This window comes from Crocodylus porosus, unplaced genomic scaffold (assembly GCF_001723895.1).
Source record: "Crocodylus porosus isolate Cpor-Errol unplaced genomic scaffold, CroPor_comp1, whole genome shotgun sequence".
NCBI classification, from domain to species: Eukaryota; Metazoa; Chordata; order Crocodylia; family Crocodylidae; genus Crocodylus; species Crocodylus porosus.
This window is the reverse complement of record NW_017728907.1, coordinates 7,858,452-7,873,592: the sequence shown is the minus strand read 5'-3', so window position 1 is coordinate 7,873,592 and position 15,141 is coordinate 7,858,452.

Genomic DNA, 15,141 nt, shown 5'->3' with positions numbered 1-15,141 from the left:
AGTCTACTGCACTTTAAGTGTCTCGTGTAGATGCACCCAAAGAAAATTTTTTAAATGACCCATATGTTTCTTTAATGGGATTGTTTGCACTGCAGGACCTGCTATGGAACAAAGCACTGAATAAAGATTTCAGTAATGTCTTCTGGAGCAAGTGCATAAGAACAGCCGCAATAAGCATCCTTATATAGCATGTGATATTGTGCTGTGGTTATTGTCTCCTGAAAGTAAATATAATTTGAAAGGAATATGCTAGAGGTTGAGAAATTTTGGTTTTGAGAAATTTGGATGAAATATCACAGTTACAAAAGGATTTTTTATTCATTAATAAGACAGAGCTTACTTACTGATTGTTCAGAAATTTCAATCATCTTCACCACAAAAAGTAATGATGATAAAAATATTGTTGCATGAACTACTATTATAGTAATAGGTAACATCCAAAAAGTACCAAGTGCGAAAAAACACAACTACAGAATTATTTTTTATATGAATGTGATGACACTATATATATATACTATAATCAATAGCACCAGAACAAAGAAAAACCCCATAGTAAATAATTCATGTGAAATAGGGAAAGCCAAAGGTAATAGAAATTGATGTTTAGTTGTCTGGGTGATGAAGTGGAACAAGTATAGTTCCTGTTCACTTATGTCAGTATGTGGAATCTTAGGACTATGTGGTTAACCAACCATCCTTTACACAAACTAGGTGTACTTAGCCCATTCAGAGAATCCCTCAGGGCATAGTAAATATCATCCAGTACAATGTTCTATCTCTAATTGCATTGCTGGTGACATTTGTGGTCTCAGAGCTTCTAAAGAAGCCTTATTTTATATCTCTACAGTTTTAAATTGCACTAAGAAAATCAATAGAGCAGTTTTTGCAACAGTCAGTTCAAATCTTTTATTTACCATTGAACATTGTGGTTTTAGGTTCAGTTTTAGGGAGACTTTTATATTAACTAATGTTCTTCCAAGAGGTAAATGTTACTTGCCCAAAAGATGTCAGAATCATTTAATTTTATTGTGGCAAACTGCCAAGGCTATCCTTCCTGATGATAGCTGAAACCCCACACCCACTTACAATATTTTCTTTATTGCATTTTGGTCTCATTAAAGGCACACCAAAGCTTTTCTTTACTCTGAGTAGTGACTGGGATACCCATTACAAGTTATTGCATTCTGGGAATTAGCAAACATTGAGAGCAAATAAAGCCTGGTATGGTCCAGTAGTCAGAGTATTAACTTGGGACTTAGGAACCAGATTTCAATTCCTTATCCTGTAACAAACTTCCTGCATGACCTTATGAAAATTATTCTTCTACAAAACTCAGGGGGATGTTGGAAGAACACATAAAGATGGGGCTCAGATACTACTGTGGTAGTAATGGGTATCAGCTTTTTTTTTTAAATGAACACACAAAAACAGCGATAATGTATCACAAAAATACTTCACTTATAGTAAGTAATTATAATTACACTTTAATTGTCAAATATCATCCTGTACTAGAGAATATATTGTTACTCTTAGGTCTATGTGGTTTTCAACAGCTGAAGCTTTGACCTGTTATTTCTGTTGGGAAGAGAAATCTTTTCTACAGATCACGTATTCCTTTCATGCAATCCTGTTAATTTGAAATGCTGCACACCAATTCCTCTTTCCCTAAATACAGTAATAAAATACAGGAGATACTTTCTTTCCATGCAGTTTTGAAGCTTGGCATTCCAGCCAGTACCCTGTCCAAAAAAAAGCTCTCAATCCTGGCTTTCTCCTAGGCCACATTTCTATACCTCTGAGTTAGGAACAACCCCCAACATTTTGAAGTTTTCTGGGAAAGGGCTAAAGTAGTCTGGATGCAAATCCCTGAAAGACAATGGTCCTAAGGTCCTGGAAGTCAGAGGGGACCTTAGCTCCAAGACCAGAAATCCTAGAGTTATGAGCTAGTCCAGGATTCTCCAACAAAAAAGCTCCTGGGGGTCTGTACCAGTGGGGGCCACATGCCCCACAGACCACACTGGAGTGAACCAGGGCCTGCACTAGGTTTCACATCCCATGGATATCCCCTAACTGCACACCCACAAGGCCCCCACCACCAAACCGTACATGTATAACCCTCTCCACTACATCCACACCCGTGTGGGTGCCCCACAGCTGTACCACAAAGGCCCCTCCAACCCCACCGCTTCTGTGCTGCATGCCTGCATCCGTCCCCCACAACTGTACTACGCACTGCAGGCTCACCTTCAAGTTCCTCCTGACACTCCCCTCGAGGAGAGGGGAGGCAGAAAATGGCAGCTAGATGGGAGAGGGAGAATCTGGAGCCCAGAATGATGGGGGGAGCAGTGGTTGGGTGAGAGCAAATATCACACAATATCTCACCATGGGCAGCATGTCTCCTGATGGCCATCAGTTGGATAGCTCTGACCTAGTGAGCTGGCAGGTGAACAAGTTGCAATGAAACTTTAGCAGTGCTTTAAAATATTTTAATTTAATTAAATCAGCCAGCTTTACTAACTGCTTTTGACTTCAAAATCCTGCTAAAGAATACTAAATGTGTATGCTATAAAAAGAAACCAAATACATACTGATATATTTGCTAACATATGTGCAGTTTGAAAATCTTCCAGGTAAGTGGGGTAATAATAATGGTTTGCTTCTAATCCAAGCCAAAGGAACTAATTCAAATTGACTAAATCCCCACTCCAGAGAAACATCCAAGCACTGCATCGGAATGAGACAAAAAAGTAGACTAGATCCTTTGCTAGTATTAGACAACTTGAAATTGAAGGAGCTGCATCCATTTACATCAGCTGAAGATAGATCTCCCTGCCTTGCAGAATATGTCTAAATTATCATCCAACGCTCTGACTGAAGCCTCCTGAGCTAGCTTTAAATTGAATATTGGTAACTAAAGTGCAGCTTGGGTGGAGCTCAGTGCTATCTCTAAGTGCCACATCCACACGAGCAGGAGCATGCCATTGCAGCAGCACAAATAGTAGTGGCACAACTTTGTACTGCTACTTTGTGCCACAGTGCATGCCCCTCCCTGTGTTCTTTGCAGCAGGATCCATTGTCCTGCTGCTCCATGTGCTGCAGGGGGGCAGATTGGGACACAGCGTGCTTCAGGGTGAGGGATAGCCAGCAGGGAGCCCCACCAGGTTGAGGCACCCTCTGCTCCACCAGCCAGAGAATGGCACATGGAGACTGAGGAGCAGGCAGTCGAGGGTTGCCTACTCCCCTCTTCATGCTCTACAGAGCCCCCACACTGAGGCACCCTGTGCCCCAGCCAACTACTGCACAGCTGGCTGGGGCACAGGGTGCCTCAGTGCAGGAGCTCCATATGCCTCAGTATGGGGGCTCCGCAGTGAAGCCCCTGCTCTGAGGCATGCCCAGGGCCAGATTAACCGTTTAGTGAGCCCTAGGAAAACAAACTCGTGGGCTCCTACTTAGTACTGTATATTTATATTACTTTGTTCACACTATAATTATAATATGTAAAATAAGCACAACTGAGCCCCTTCTTCACTTAGGGCCCTAGGCATGTGCCTAGTATGTCTGTGTGTCAATCCAGCCCTGGGCACATCAAGACAAAGGAGCAGCCAGCCCAGGGCTGCCTGCTCCCCCATCTCAAAGCACACTGTATCTTGGCCAGCCAGGGTGCCTTGGTGCAGGGACTCCACAATGTGCACAGAGGGGAAGCAGACAGCTCTGGGCTGCCTGTTCCTGTCTTCATGTTTGTCCCAGCATGCACCATTTTGGCATGCTTTGCACCATTTTTTCTTTGGGTTTTTTTTTTCCTACTGGAAAATCCCAGTAGCAATTTTTTTCCTCGGCACTGCAAATTAGCAGAGCCACACACTGTTTAAAGTGCACGGGGTACAGTTTGATGGTTACAAACCGTATGTGCCTCCATGCCAAGGGTGGGATATAAATCATCATCATCATCATCACTCAGCCCCTTGGATAAATACTTAGGAAGCCAGCCTGAGTGGAGGCTATGCAGTTACAAGTACCAAGCCAACTGGTGTGAAACAAGTTTTAATATGGCTCTACAAAAATGCAAAGCACACCTTTGGATTGAATTGTCAGAATAGTCATAGACTGATGCTTTATAGTTTGGCGAGGAATAAAAATGGAGTCATTTTATAATAAAAAATCAACATTTATCTGAAAAAAATGCCAATTAAAAACAGAAGTAAGATGACTGCTAATAGCAATAAACGGTAATAATTGCCATAAACAACAAAGTGGGACACTGTAAAATGTAATTCAGTAATATAATTTTCTTCTCAGCTGGATACAAATGACTATTCTCTGGAAGAAAGGGAAGTCCCACTAATATATAATATCATTGTTGTATATGATAAATGTATCTTATGTAAAACTACTTTGGAATGAAATAACGTTATTTTAATATGTGCAACCTGTTGGCCATCTATTAATCACTGATAACTATGAGCTAAACAAATGATCACAACACCATCAGACCACATATTGGATCTATGGTTCAAGAACAGGAACTGGGAGATGATGTAAGTTACTGTATCAAAACAAGCGTTTATCTACAGTTCTTATTAAGAGGGCCCAATGCGTGTTTTTTTAGAGATTGTCATATAACAGTGAGTACTATAGCAACAGATTTTAGATTTTTATCCAACACTTCTCAGGATGGTGTTTGGATAAAGTTCAATTAAAAATACCCCAAATTTGCAAAATATTTAATTTGACAGCTGTGATATCTTGCTGAATAGCCAAGTTGTAATAGTAATTATCCACAGTAAGTTTTTTTTTCTTCTTCTCGATCTGTGTTTCAATTTTCTCCATTAGACTACATCGGGATATTACATGACACAAGTGATTGAACTCACTGACAATTTACCTCTGAAAGCAGAATAATAGGGTTACAAATGAAATGAACAATGGCATTCTTAGAGGAGGGAAAAAGAGATCTGATAGCATCATTTGTTTTGAGCTGAAATTCTTGGATTGGAAGTTTTGTACTGTAAATTTACAAAGCAACAACCCTGGCGTATTATGACTTACATTAACTGTAGCAATTTAGGTTGCATTTTATCATGGAAGAAAGTAACATGAATAATACAGCTCAAAGATTTCACTTTTATAATAGTTTTCTTTGTTATAGCAGGTAGCCTCTGATCCAACATGCAACTGGCTTTAAATACTGGAGTAACTACCCAAGGCCACTGTTCATATAATTAAAGGTAAGCATTGGCTGCACCAGGGAGTCAAAGTATTTCAAAAATATATATGGTATTTTAGGGAATCAAACAGAAGTGGGTCTTGCATGCTGCCTTCTCCATCTGCTTTATTATGAGAATTTGGATTCTGAAAGACCAGAATGTTTCACTCTTTTCAACAAAGAAAAATGAACAGAAGGAACTACAATTTAAGCTTTCGTCTATGCAATATTAAGGTGTAAAAAATAACCCTTCCTTATGACCAGAAATACAACATAATATACTATCAAAAAACTTGAAGCAGCAGAGAACTCACTAGAACTCCTTATATACTTAGTTTGCTTTATGAATTCACTTTTGACTCCATACATTTGCAGCTAGATTTTGAAATTCCTTGAAAAAAAATCTTGATTAAAACTGCAAATATCTTACGATATTAAAGACCATTAACATGGGACTGTAGTAATATATTTTAGGCATAATAATATAGTTGGTCACCATGTGCTCATCTTCTCCCTTCTTAGCAGGTTGGTCAAATCCATCATGGACCATATAACAGGAAGCCAGGGACTCCCTGTTGGTATGGAAAATGAGCTGGCAGTGAGGAAGAGTTAAGGTGATCTAGGCTTCTCGCTAAAGAGTAGCAGAAGGATAGGCTGCCTGGATCCTAGGCAGGAGAGGTGCTTATTGCTGAGGTAGTGGCATTGCAATAGTCCAATAGGGCAGAGAAGGGTGAAGGACTGCGATCTGCCTACTGCGACACAGTAATACTGGGAAGGATGGCAGTTAGCTTATATCACCCACAGCTGGGAGCAGGGCTGAAGGCTAGCTATTTAGCCTAAAAAAGACACCTGTGATGATTGGGAGACCACAAGAGGAGAAAGGGTAGGACCTGGGCCCTACATAGAAATAATAGAAATCAGAAAGTTAGGGATGGAGGGGACCTCAGGAGGTCATGTAGTCCAACCCCCTAGATTATCCTAGTCAAAGCTTTGTCTAGCCAGGTCTTGAAAACTTCCAAGGACGGAGATTCAACCACCTCTCTGGGTTAACCTGTTCCAGAGTTTTACTACTCTCCTAGTGAGAAAAGTCTTCCTAATCTCTAACCTAACTTTCCCTTGCTGCAACTTGAGACGGTTGCTGCTTGTTCTGTCATCTGCCACCACTGAGAATAGTTTAGCTCCATCCTCTTTTGAACCCCTTCCCCCTCCCCAGGTAGTTGAAGGCTGCTATTAAATCTCCCTTTAATCTTTTCTTCTCTAGACTAAATTAACCCAGTTCCCCCAGCCTCTCCTCATAAATCATGTGTGTCAGCCCCCTCATCTTTTTTGTTGCCCTCTGCTGGACTCTCTCCAGTTTGTTCCCATCCTTTCTGTAGTGGAGGGCCCAAAACTGAACACAGTACTCCAGATGTGGCCTTACCAGTGAGGAATAGAGAGAAAGAATCCCTTCCCTTGACCTAATAGCAACACACCCACTAATGCAGCCCAGTATACAATTAGCCTTTTTGGCAACAAGGGTACACTGTTGGCTCATATTCAGCTTATTGTCCACTGTAACCCGTAAGTCCTTTCCTGCAAAGCTGCTGCCTAGCCAGTCAGCTTCCAGCCTGTACCGGTGCATGGGATTGTTCTGTCCTAAGTGCGGGACTTTGCACTTGTCCTTGTTAAACCGCATGAGATTTCTTTTGGCCCAATTCTCCACTTTGTCTAGGTCACTCTGAATTCTAGGCCTACCCTCCAGTGCATCTACTACTCCCCCAGCTTGGTGACATCCACATAAGCCCAGGCTTGAGACCAGGCAGCAGGCTATCTTTGCAGGCTGCCAGGAAAGGACTCTTCTCTGATGACTCTGGCTGGGAAACCACCTCAGGAAACGTAGCTTCTTTGCTGCCAGGGAGGTGGCTCAATGGTACATCTAGGCTGTGAGACTGCTGGAGATCTTGCAACAGGTAAAATACTAATAGGGACCTGTGAGTTACCCAGGTGCTGAACTTTCTTATGCAGCCAGAGTGCTTGATTTTGATTATAAATGGAAGTCTGAAGTTTTCTGTTATGATTTGCATTAGCAGACTGGGGCTTGGACTGAAAAGGGGAATAGGAGGTCCCAATAATACCCAGGGGCATTACCAAGTTTGAGTCTGTCAAAGACAGGGCCCAAGCAGCAGTACACCCCAAAAGGGGAGAGCCAGAGCTGGGCACCAAGTGTGAGGAAAACTGGGGAAGAGACCAAGACCAAGCTAGAGGCCCATTGCTGGAGTGAGGCAGAGCCAGGATCAGGCAGAGAATAGCAGAGACTAGGCCCAGAGGCTCACATCCCAAGAAGGGTGATGGCAAGGGCCAAGGGCCCCTAGACCTGGAAGGGGCAGAGGCTGATCATAAGCTTATATGTCTGACAGGGCAGAAGAAGTATGGGGCTGAGCAGCTGCTGAACTGATTATTATTGACACCTGGGAGGCATGCCATTGCTAGAGGGGAGGTTGGAGGCCACAAATAACTAATAGGACACTACTTGAACAGAGACATTCTGTGTACTAAAAGGCCAGACCAGTGAGACCCTGAGATGCAGGTAGCTCCCCCTAACTCTTTTTTTCCCTCTTAAAGTGTTATCAAAGCATGGCAGGCAAGTAAAAAGGGAGAGACCCAAGACACTGAGATGGAGACTGAAAGGGGAAAGCCCACTACCTCTGGCTCCCAGCTGCTACAGACCTTAATATTCAACATTGCTGAGGTTATCTGGACTTCTTTCATGTTGGTGTGGAGTCAATCTTTGATTAGAAACAGCTTTAAGGGAAAAGAAAAATCAGCTTGTCATCCTATGACTACACTAGTAATTAGGAAGAATCAATAAATGAACGTTGTTTCTAGTGGCGTATGTGCTAATTAGGAGGTGAAGAACTAGGCAAATTAATGAATTTGAGAACTGACAGTTTTATATTGTGAAAAACAGTAATTCACTCCTCTGTATCTGGAAGATCAGAATTCACCATTACAGTAGATCACAGTTGAGACTTTCTAGACAGCCGCTTTTGAATTCTTGCTGATGCCAGGATGGGGGAGGGAGGAAGGGGAGAGGGGAAGATCTACTGCCTTGTAGCATTTTCTAATTTAAAAAGTAAAAAAAATATATAATGCAATAGGATTTCCCTCTCTTATAAAATATTTAAGTAATAGTGAAGATCTCAGCCTAACATAATTCTGAATTAAGGAAGATTATTGATCTTTATACCAAGTTGCCATATTATGGCAGTTTTAAATAAAACAATATATTTTATTAAAATCTCATTAGAATGCGCTGTATTTGCAGTTTCTTTTGAAAACATGCTCATTATCAGAGTATCCCTATATTAACAGTAGCCATCCTTTTTAACCAAATTACATATCTTCCCTGATCCAGTGTTCTCACAAACAATGAATAGTGATAACACAATTCATCACCATGGGAACAGCATTCATATTATTGAAAAACAGGACAATACTATCAACTAAAATAGGTAAAGAGCAAGAATACAGTAGTCAGACAGGAAAGAGAACATTCTTTGTGGCCAGCCATGAGAAATGACATGCAGTAAAGAATATGGTAAAATATTAGCAATATAATTTAGGTATTTGTATTTCTACTTTTTCTAGGTTGTGGCTACAGAAACATAATACACCTCCATTAGTTGCTGCAACAGCATGAATTAAGAAAAATGTTACAATTAAAAACTATATTGTAACTGGAACTATAGGTGCAACTAGGAAAGAACTTGCACTGACACCCTGCAGTAAGGACCTTGCTCTTGGCTCTAGGTCCCCCATAGAGGAACAGAAGCAAACAAATGTTACATGATTGCTTGTTCAGTGCACCAGAAAAAAAATCTATTTCAAAGGCATTATTAATGGGACATGTCAGGACCCAGTCCTGACCTCACAGACCTAGGGATTGAGTACCAGCTCAACACATGAATCAAGCTGGAGCAGCAGGGTAACAGGTCTCACTGGAAAAAGCTTATTGCTGGCTCCTGACTGGCCTAGAGCTTCCAGCTGCTGATTGTATCCTCCCACCTGTATAAAGTTCCCTGTTCCCTGTGGCAGCTGCCTGTACAATCATATTCATTTGAGGGGAGGAGGGGCAAAGAGGGGATCAGGGACCTTGTGGTAGAGAAGAGTGGTGAGTCAGTGGCTTCCAGGGACTGCAGAGGAGAGGATGATGGAGGAGGTGACATAGTCTCAACCTGCACTTGTAACTAGTGAAGAGATAGGAGCAGTGAGGACAGGGATGGGGATTAGAGGACAGCAGTTTGGTGCGGATACGGACCTTCCCTGCTTTTTGTGATGAACCAGGAAGTCTTTTGATGTCAGGCCTAGAATTTAGCCAGGTGATTCTTCAGAAATGCTTCATGATGAAGTTCCTCAATAGCTTTGGAGATGTCTATGGGCTTAGACTGGGGTATTAGCTAGCTTTAGAAATCATAGTTTCTATGATGATTTTTGGGAGACATAATGAGAACTTTAAGTGGACCCTATCCTCTGTTTTCAATCTTTTCAGTTTTTCATATATTTTTTTTTAATTATTGGAGAATCCATTACATTATGTATTTCGATTTTTTTTTTTTACTTTCTAATTAGAAAATGGTATGAAGCAGTGAAGACTCCCAGATGGTGATGATAAAAGTGTTGGCACACTTTATTACATAGGAGGATGTAGGAACATGGCTGGAGCACTACTGTGAAATGTGGGTTACAAAGAGAAGGCACAAGATGCAGATTATTTGAACAGAGGCTTGTCATGCCCATGTTACTGTGGATGGACCCCACAGGCGATGTGGGTGTGAAGCTGCTCCACCCTTGCCTACTCCCCCTGCCCTCCCAGAATAGGGTCCCCTAAAGGAGATGATTTAACAGAGACAGCCCAAGTCATAAGTGTGGGGAACATGAGTTTCTCACTTAAACTTGAACACAGACTTTGTACTCCTTGTGTAGAGAGAACAGTAATGTGGTGAAAAACTGTCACCAAGGGTATGTGGCCTATGTGGGGAGAGGAACCATATGTTCCAATCTTGTTTCAAATATTTTGAAAACATTTTAAGAAAGAGAATAGCTGATGCTGAGGACACACAAGAGGAGAGGGAAGAGGAGAGCAAATAACAACAGGAAAAATGGGAAGAGAAGAGGCAGGAGGGAAAAGAGGAGGAGGAGATGCAGAAGAAAAAAAGAGGTGAAGGTGGTGGAGGTGAACTCACACCAGTCAGGAAGAGATTTTTGAGGAGCTCCTCTGGCTGGGGGGCTTATTGGAGGAAGGGGGGTAAATGGAAGAAAAGGAACTAGAGGGGTCATATCCCCAACAGCGGGGATGGAGATGGGATGGACATGGAAGAAAAGGAAGGAGGGGATGCATTTGACAGTGTAAAAAAGGAAAATAGATGACAGGCAAACAAAGGAAGGGCAGAGAAGAAGTTGACAAATGGGGAAAAGTAGAGAATCAGAGATAGGACAGGAGGAGTGCTAACTTTCCTCTGTAGAGGTCCTACAATGGGAATGTTCAGGCCAAGGGTCCAAAATAGTGACAAGATGAAATATTCAGAGGAGGAAAAATGGAAAAGGGGAAGACTGTGGAAGAGAGGACAAGAGGGGGGTGAATTGGTTGTGGAGGAAGCTATAAAGTTGGTATAGGCAAGTTAGACTCAGGATCCAGGTACAGAAGGAAACACAAGAGGCAAGAGAAGCTAAAGGACTGTTTTAAGGTAAGAGGGAGAAAAAAAATGCTTCAAGCAAAGGCACAGTGGACAGAGGAAAGTTAAGAGTGGTCCATCTGTTTTGAGAAAACATGACAGGTGGGAGGAGAAGGAGTGGGTCTTTGAAGAACAAGAAGGGAGAGCATGTTACAGGGATGGGTAACATTTTGGGTGTGGTAGAGAGATTCTATCAAGATTTGTATTTGCCAAAGGTAGCAAACATGGAAGTGATCCCATCAGTTTTGGAGATACTGGGTGCATCTACACAAGATACTTAATGTGCAGTAGCCTAATAACTGTGCAGTAGCATGCCAGACAAAAACTGTGTTAATATGCTACTCCACAGTAAGCATCAGTAAACTTATGCTCTGGTGCTACTGCACAGGAACACTAGTTACCATGCATTTAGTTAGTAATCCATTAAGTAAGAACTATATGTAAATGGTTAGTGACTACTGTGCATTAATGAACATGTAGATGCACCCACTGCAAAACAAAATAAGCCAGGAGGATAGTAACAACATAGAAGAAGAATGGACTGTGCAGGTAGTAAGGTAGGTGCTAGGAATGGCAGAAATCTGGGATAACATGAGCTACCAAAATAACTCTATAAATTTTTTGGGAGCTCAAGGTCCATACATAATGGAAGTGTGTGGGGAAATGAAAAGGGGAAGACATTTGGCAGTGGTCATGGGAAGGGAGATGATTACTCAGGTTTTCAATAACAGTGATAGAGGGCTTTGATTAATTGAGGACCCATCACTGTGCTCAGCTTTGACTATAAGCATTTTGCAAAGCTTATAGTAAAGCTTTTTGCAAAGTGACAGTGAAGCAGTTGAAGGGGGTGATCAGGAAGATGGTGGCACTAGATCAGGTTTGTGGGCTGCCAGGAAGACAAATACACAAAACCATGGTACAGCTTGGATATGAGGTTTTGCTTTTGCAGAGAGCAAAAACTGAATGTGGCTACACTGAACTTGAACTTAGAAAAGATATATATCAATGGTCTCCAACCTTTTTATGGTGAAGATCACTTTTCAGAACTAAAGGTCATCCCAGATCTCTGTGGTCCAGGGCCTTGTGGGGCGGGGGGTGGCTGCTGCTCGGCACAGCCTGGCGAAGGCCTCAGGAGCCCCTGGCTCTCCCCACCTATGCTCGGGAAGAGGCAGCTGATGTGGACTATCTGCTGCACCCTGAGCATAGATAGGCAGCACACAGGCCCTCAGGGCCTCCCATGTGCCCCTTAAACCCATCCCATGTGCCCCCAGACAACCAAATGTTCTCAGACCAGACTGGGCCAGGGCCACCTCCACGGGAGTCCTCACTGCTCAGCTGAGCCACAGACACATGTGGCCAGCTGCAGTGGGACTCAAGGCACAGCGCCAGCAGCCTCTCCCACCTCTGCCCCCACAAAGATGGAGATGGAGCTCCTCACACCCCTGGAGGAACTCCCCTGGGCTCCAATCCTCCCACCAGCCAGCTGGTCTGAGGCCCCACTTACCTTCCCGTGCTCCTGGCTGGGCCACACAGTCATCTGCTCACCACAGGGGCCTCAACCCCTTCCCTCCCCTATAGATTGACCTGCTGGAGTTGGGAGCAATGGGAGTGCGCATGCACACATGCCCACCTGTTCCCCCAGCCCAGGATCTATCAAAAGAGGCTCCAGGATCTACCTATAGATTGAAATCTCCAGGCTGGTGACCACTGGCATATATGATCATGTGTCTTGTAAGTTTATGCTGCCACTCCGGAAAGAATGGGCTCCCTTAACCCCACATGCGTAAGATAGATTCAAATGTGTTCAGATATAAAGGGTGTCTTTACAAGTGTTCTAGGGGTGGGAGGAGGGCGCTTTAATTAGAGCAACTCTGAAATCCGCTCTAATGGAAGTGCCCACAGCATTTCATGTATTCAGTGTCCCATGCTTCAGAATGGCAGCAGGTGCACTTTAAAGCTTGTTTCAGCTTTAAAGCACCCCCACTGCCATTTTGAAACATGGGGACACTGAATGCATGAGACACAGGCTGCTGGATTGTGCTAATTAGCACTCCCCAGCAGACTTGATTGAGTCTGCTCTGACGCACTGTAATTACAGTGTGTCAGAGCAGTGTCCCTGCATATCTACAAGCACCCAAAGAGTCAAGTACTTGTCAACAGTCAGATGGAGTGACTGGGTAATAAGTGGAGTACCTATACCCAGGGGAGATAGAAACTAAGACAAGTGTATGGCATATAACCATATGCTTGTATGGATGATATCCTCGCCCTGGAAAGGGTATTGATTCACACAGGTAAATATAGAAAGGTGGCAGAAGCTAAGTGAAATGAAATGAAGAGTATGTGCATGGTCTTTGGGGATGTGGAAGATTTAAGTACACTGGGGTCAAGAATGTCAAGGAAGAGGGACAGGTGCTGAGAACTGATTTTGACCCAGGTCTGAAGAGACAAACCCTGTGGGAGAAGTTGAGCAGTAGAGTGAGACAGTTACTGGTACTCTAGAGTTCATTAAAACTGTCTCTGGAAGAGAAGATGAGGATAATCAAGGCATTGACCTTGTCATTACTGCTTTGCATGGGAATAGCACTTTTGCTTCAGTGGAGGATGGTATACAAGATCCAGCAAAAGTTCTGTATCTCCTTTTGCAAGTCCTGGAAGGAATGTTTGGCAAGAGACATACTATATAGGAGACAGAAATGTGGGAGATGTGGCTTTTTCTGCAAAATATATGAGCTTTTGTTGCACCTTGGTGGTGGGAAGCAAATCCAAAGTCACATGAGTTATGAGGTGCCATGGGGGGACTTTGTGGAGAAGATGAAGGTTTGGCATGTGCCCAAGCATAAAACCTTCAGTGTTACAAGTGCTAAGTCATTCAAGAATAAATACAACTTGCAGCAAGCAGGACCAGAAATCTTAAGAGAACACCAGAAGATTTGTAAGTTTGTCTAGACAAAGGATAGTCTCACTCCAATGAATATGTAGAAAATATGGAATCTGCCAGACTCGGGGAATTTATTTTCTTGTGCACAGTAACAAGAACAACAACCTGTGGTTTTGTGTCTTTGTTTGTTTTTTGTTCCTTTATTTGAATGATACATTTGGTTAAATTAAGTTTTGGGTGGGGAAAATGGGTGAATTTATTTTTGGTCTGTTTTCCCCTTGGACCTCCTTGACGGAGGTTGGACCTCCAGCTATTGGTTCACACTAAACACTAATCATACTGCCTATACCTTGGTGCATGGCAACATAGGACAATCACTGTAATAAACAGGAAGTTATGACGAGCATTGGACATATATATACATTATACTATAAAAATGTTTGAAGCTTCCTTCTCAATTGTTTCATTACTGTTCATACAACTTTATTTTTTGTATGAAGCTACAAAGGAATTTGCATACATTATTACTGTACATTATAAATATTAAGAAATATACACATCCTATTGAATGGGAATCTTTCAAAGATAATTGAATCAACAGATCATGTAAAATGGATCTAAAAGGAAGATGGCTTGTTTAATCAGTAATTTACCTTCTGCCTCACTGCTCTGGTACAGTTCAATAAAAACTGAGCAGGAGAAAAATCCAGTCAAACAGTATACAATATAATGAGACTGAAACTAGGCCAAGAAAGCTATTCCTTTTGACAAGTAAAAATTGAAATACAGACAAACCCAAAACCAAAAGTTCAAATTCAAAACCACAAACTTTATGATTTTTGTCACCATTTTTTTCACCTCCCCCCTGTTCTTGTCCCATTTTTTAAAACAGCAGGGATACCATATTTCATGTATAAGACAGGTTTTGAAGCCCAATTTTGGTGTCTTAAAAATCAAACTCAACTTGTACAGTGTGCCACTTAAAAAAAAATCACTGCCAACAAACTGCTAGTTTAGCAAATGCATGAGGTGCAGTCACATTAACTGCACTAATTGCAGGAGGAGCAATCCCACGGACTAGGGCCAGGCAGGGCTACTGCCACTGCTGCAGCCACTGGGGTACTCAGCTTCCCTGGTGTCTAGCAGCCCCTTGTTTCCCTGCTGCAGTCCTTGAGGCATCAGGCAGGGAAGTAGCAGGTGTGGAGGAGCTACAGCACAGAACATGGGGCTGAGGCTGGCAGGAATCCATAGCTGCACTCAGGGAGGCAGTGGGAATGCACAGTTTGGTTGGTCAGGGTGTGGGTGTGTCATAGTTTCATAGTTTCCAGGGTCAGAAGGGACCTGAG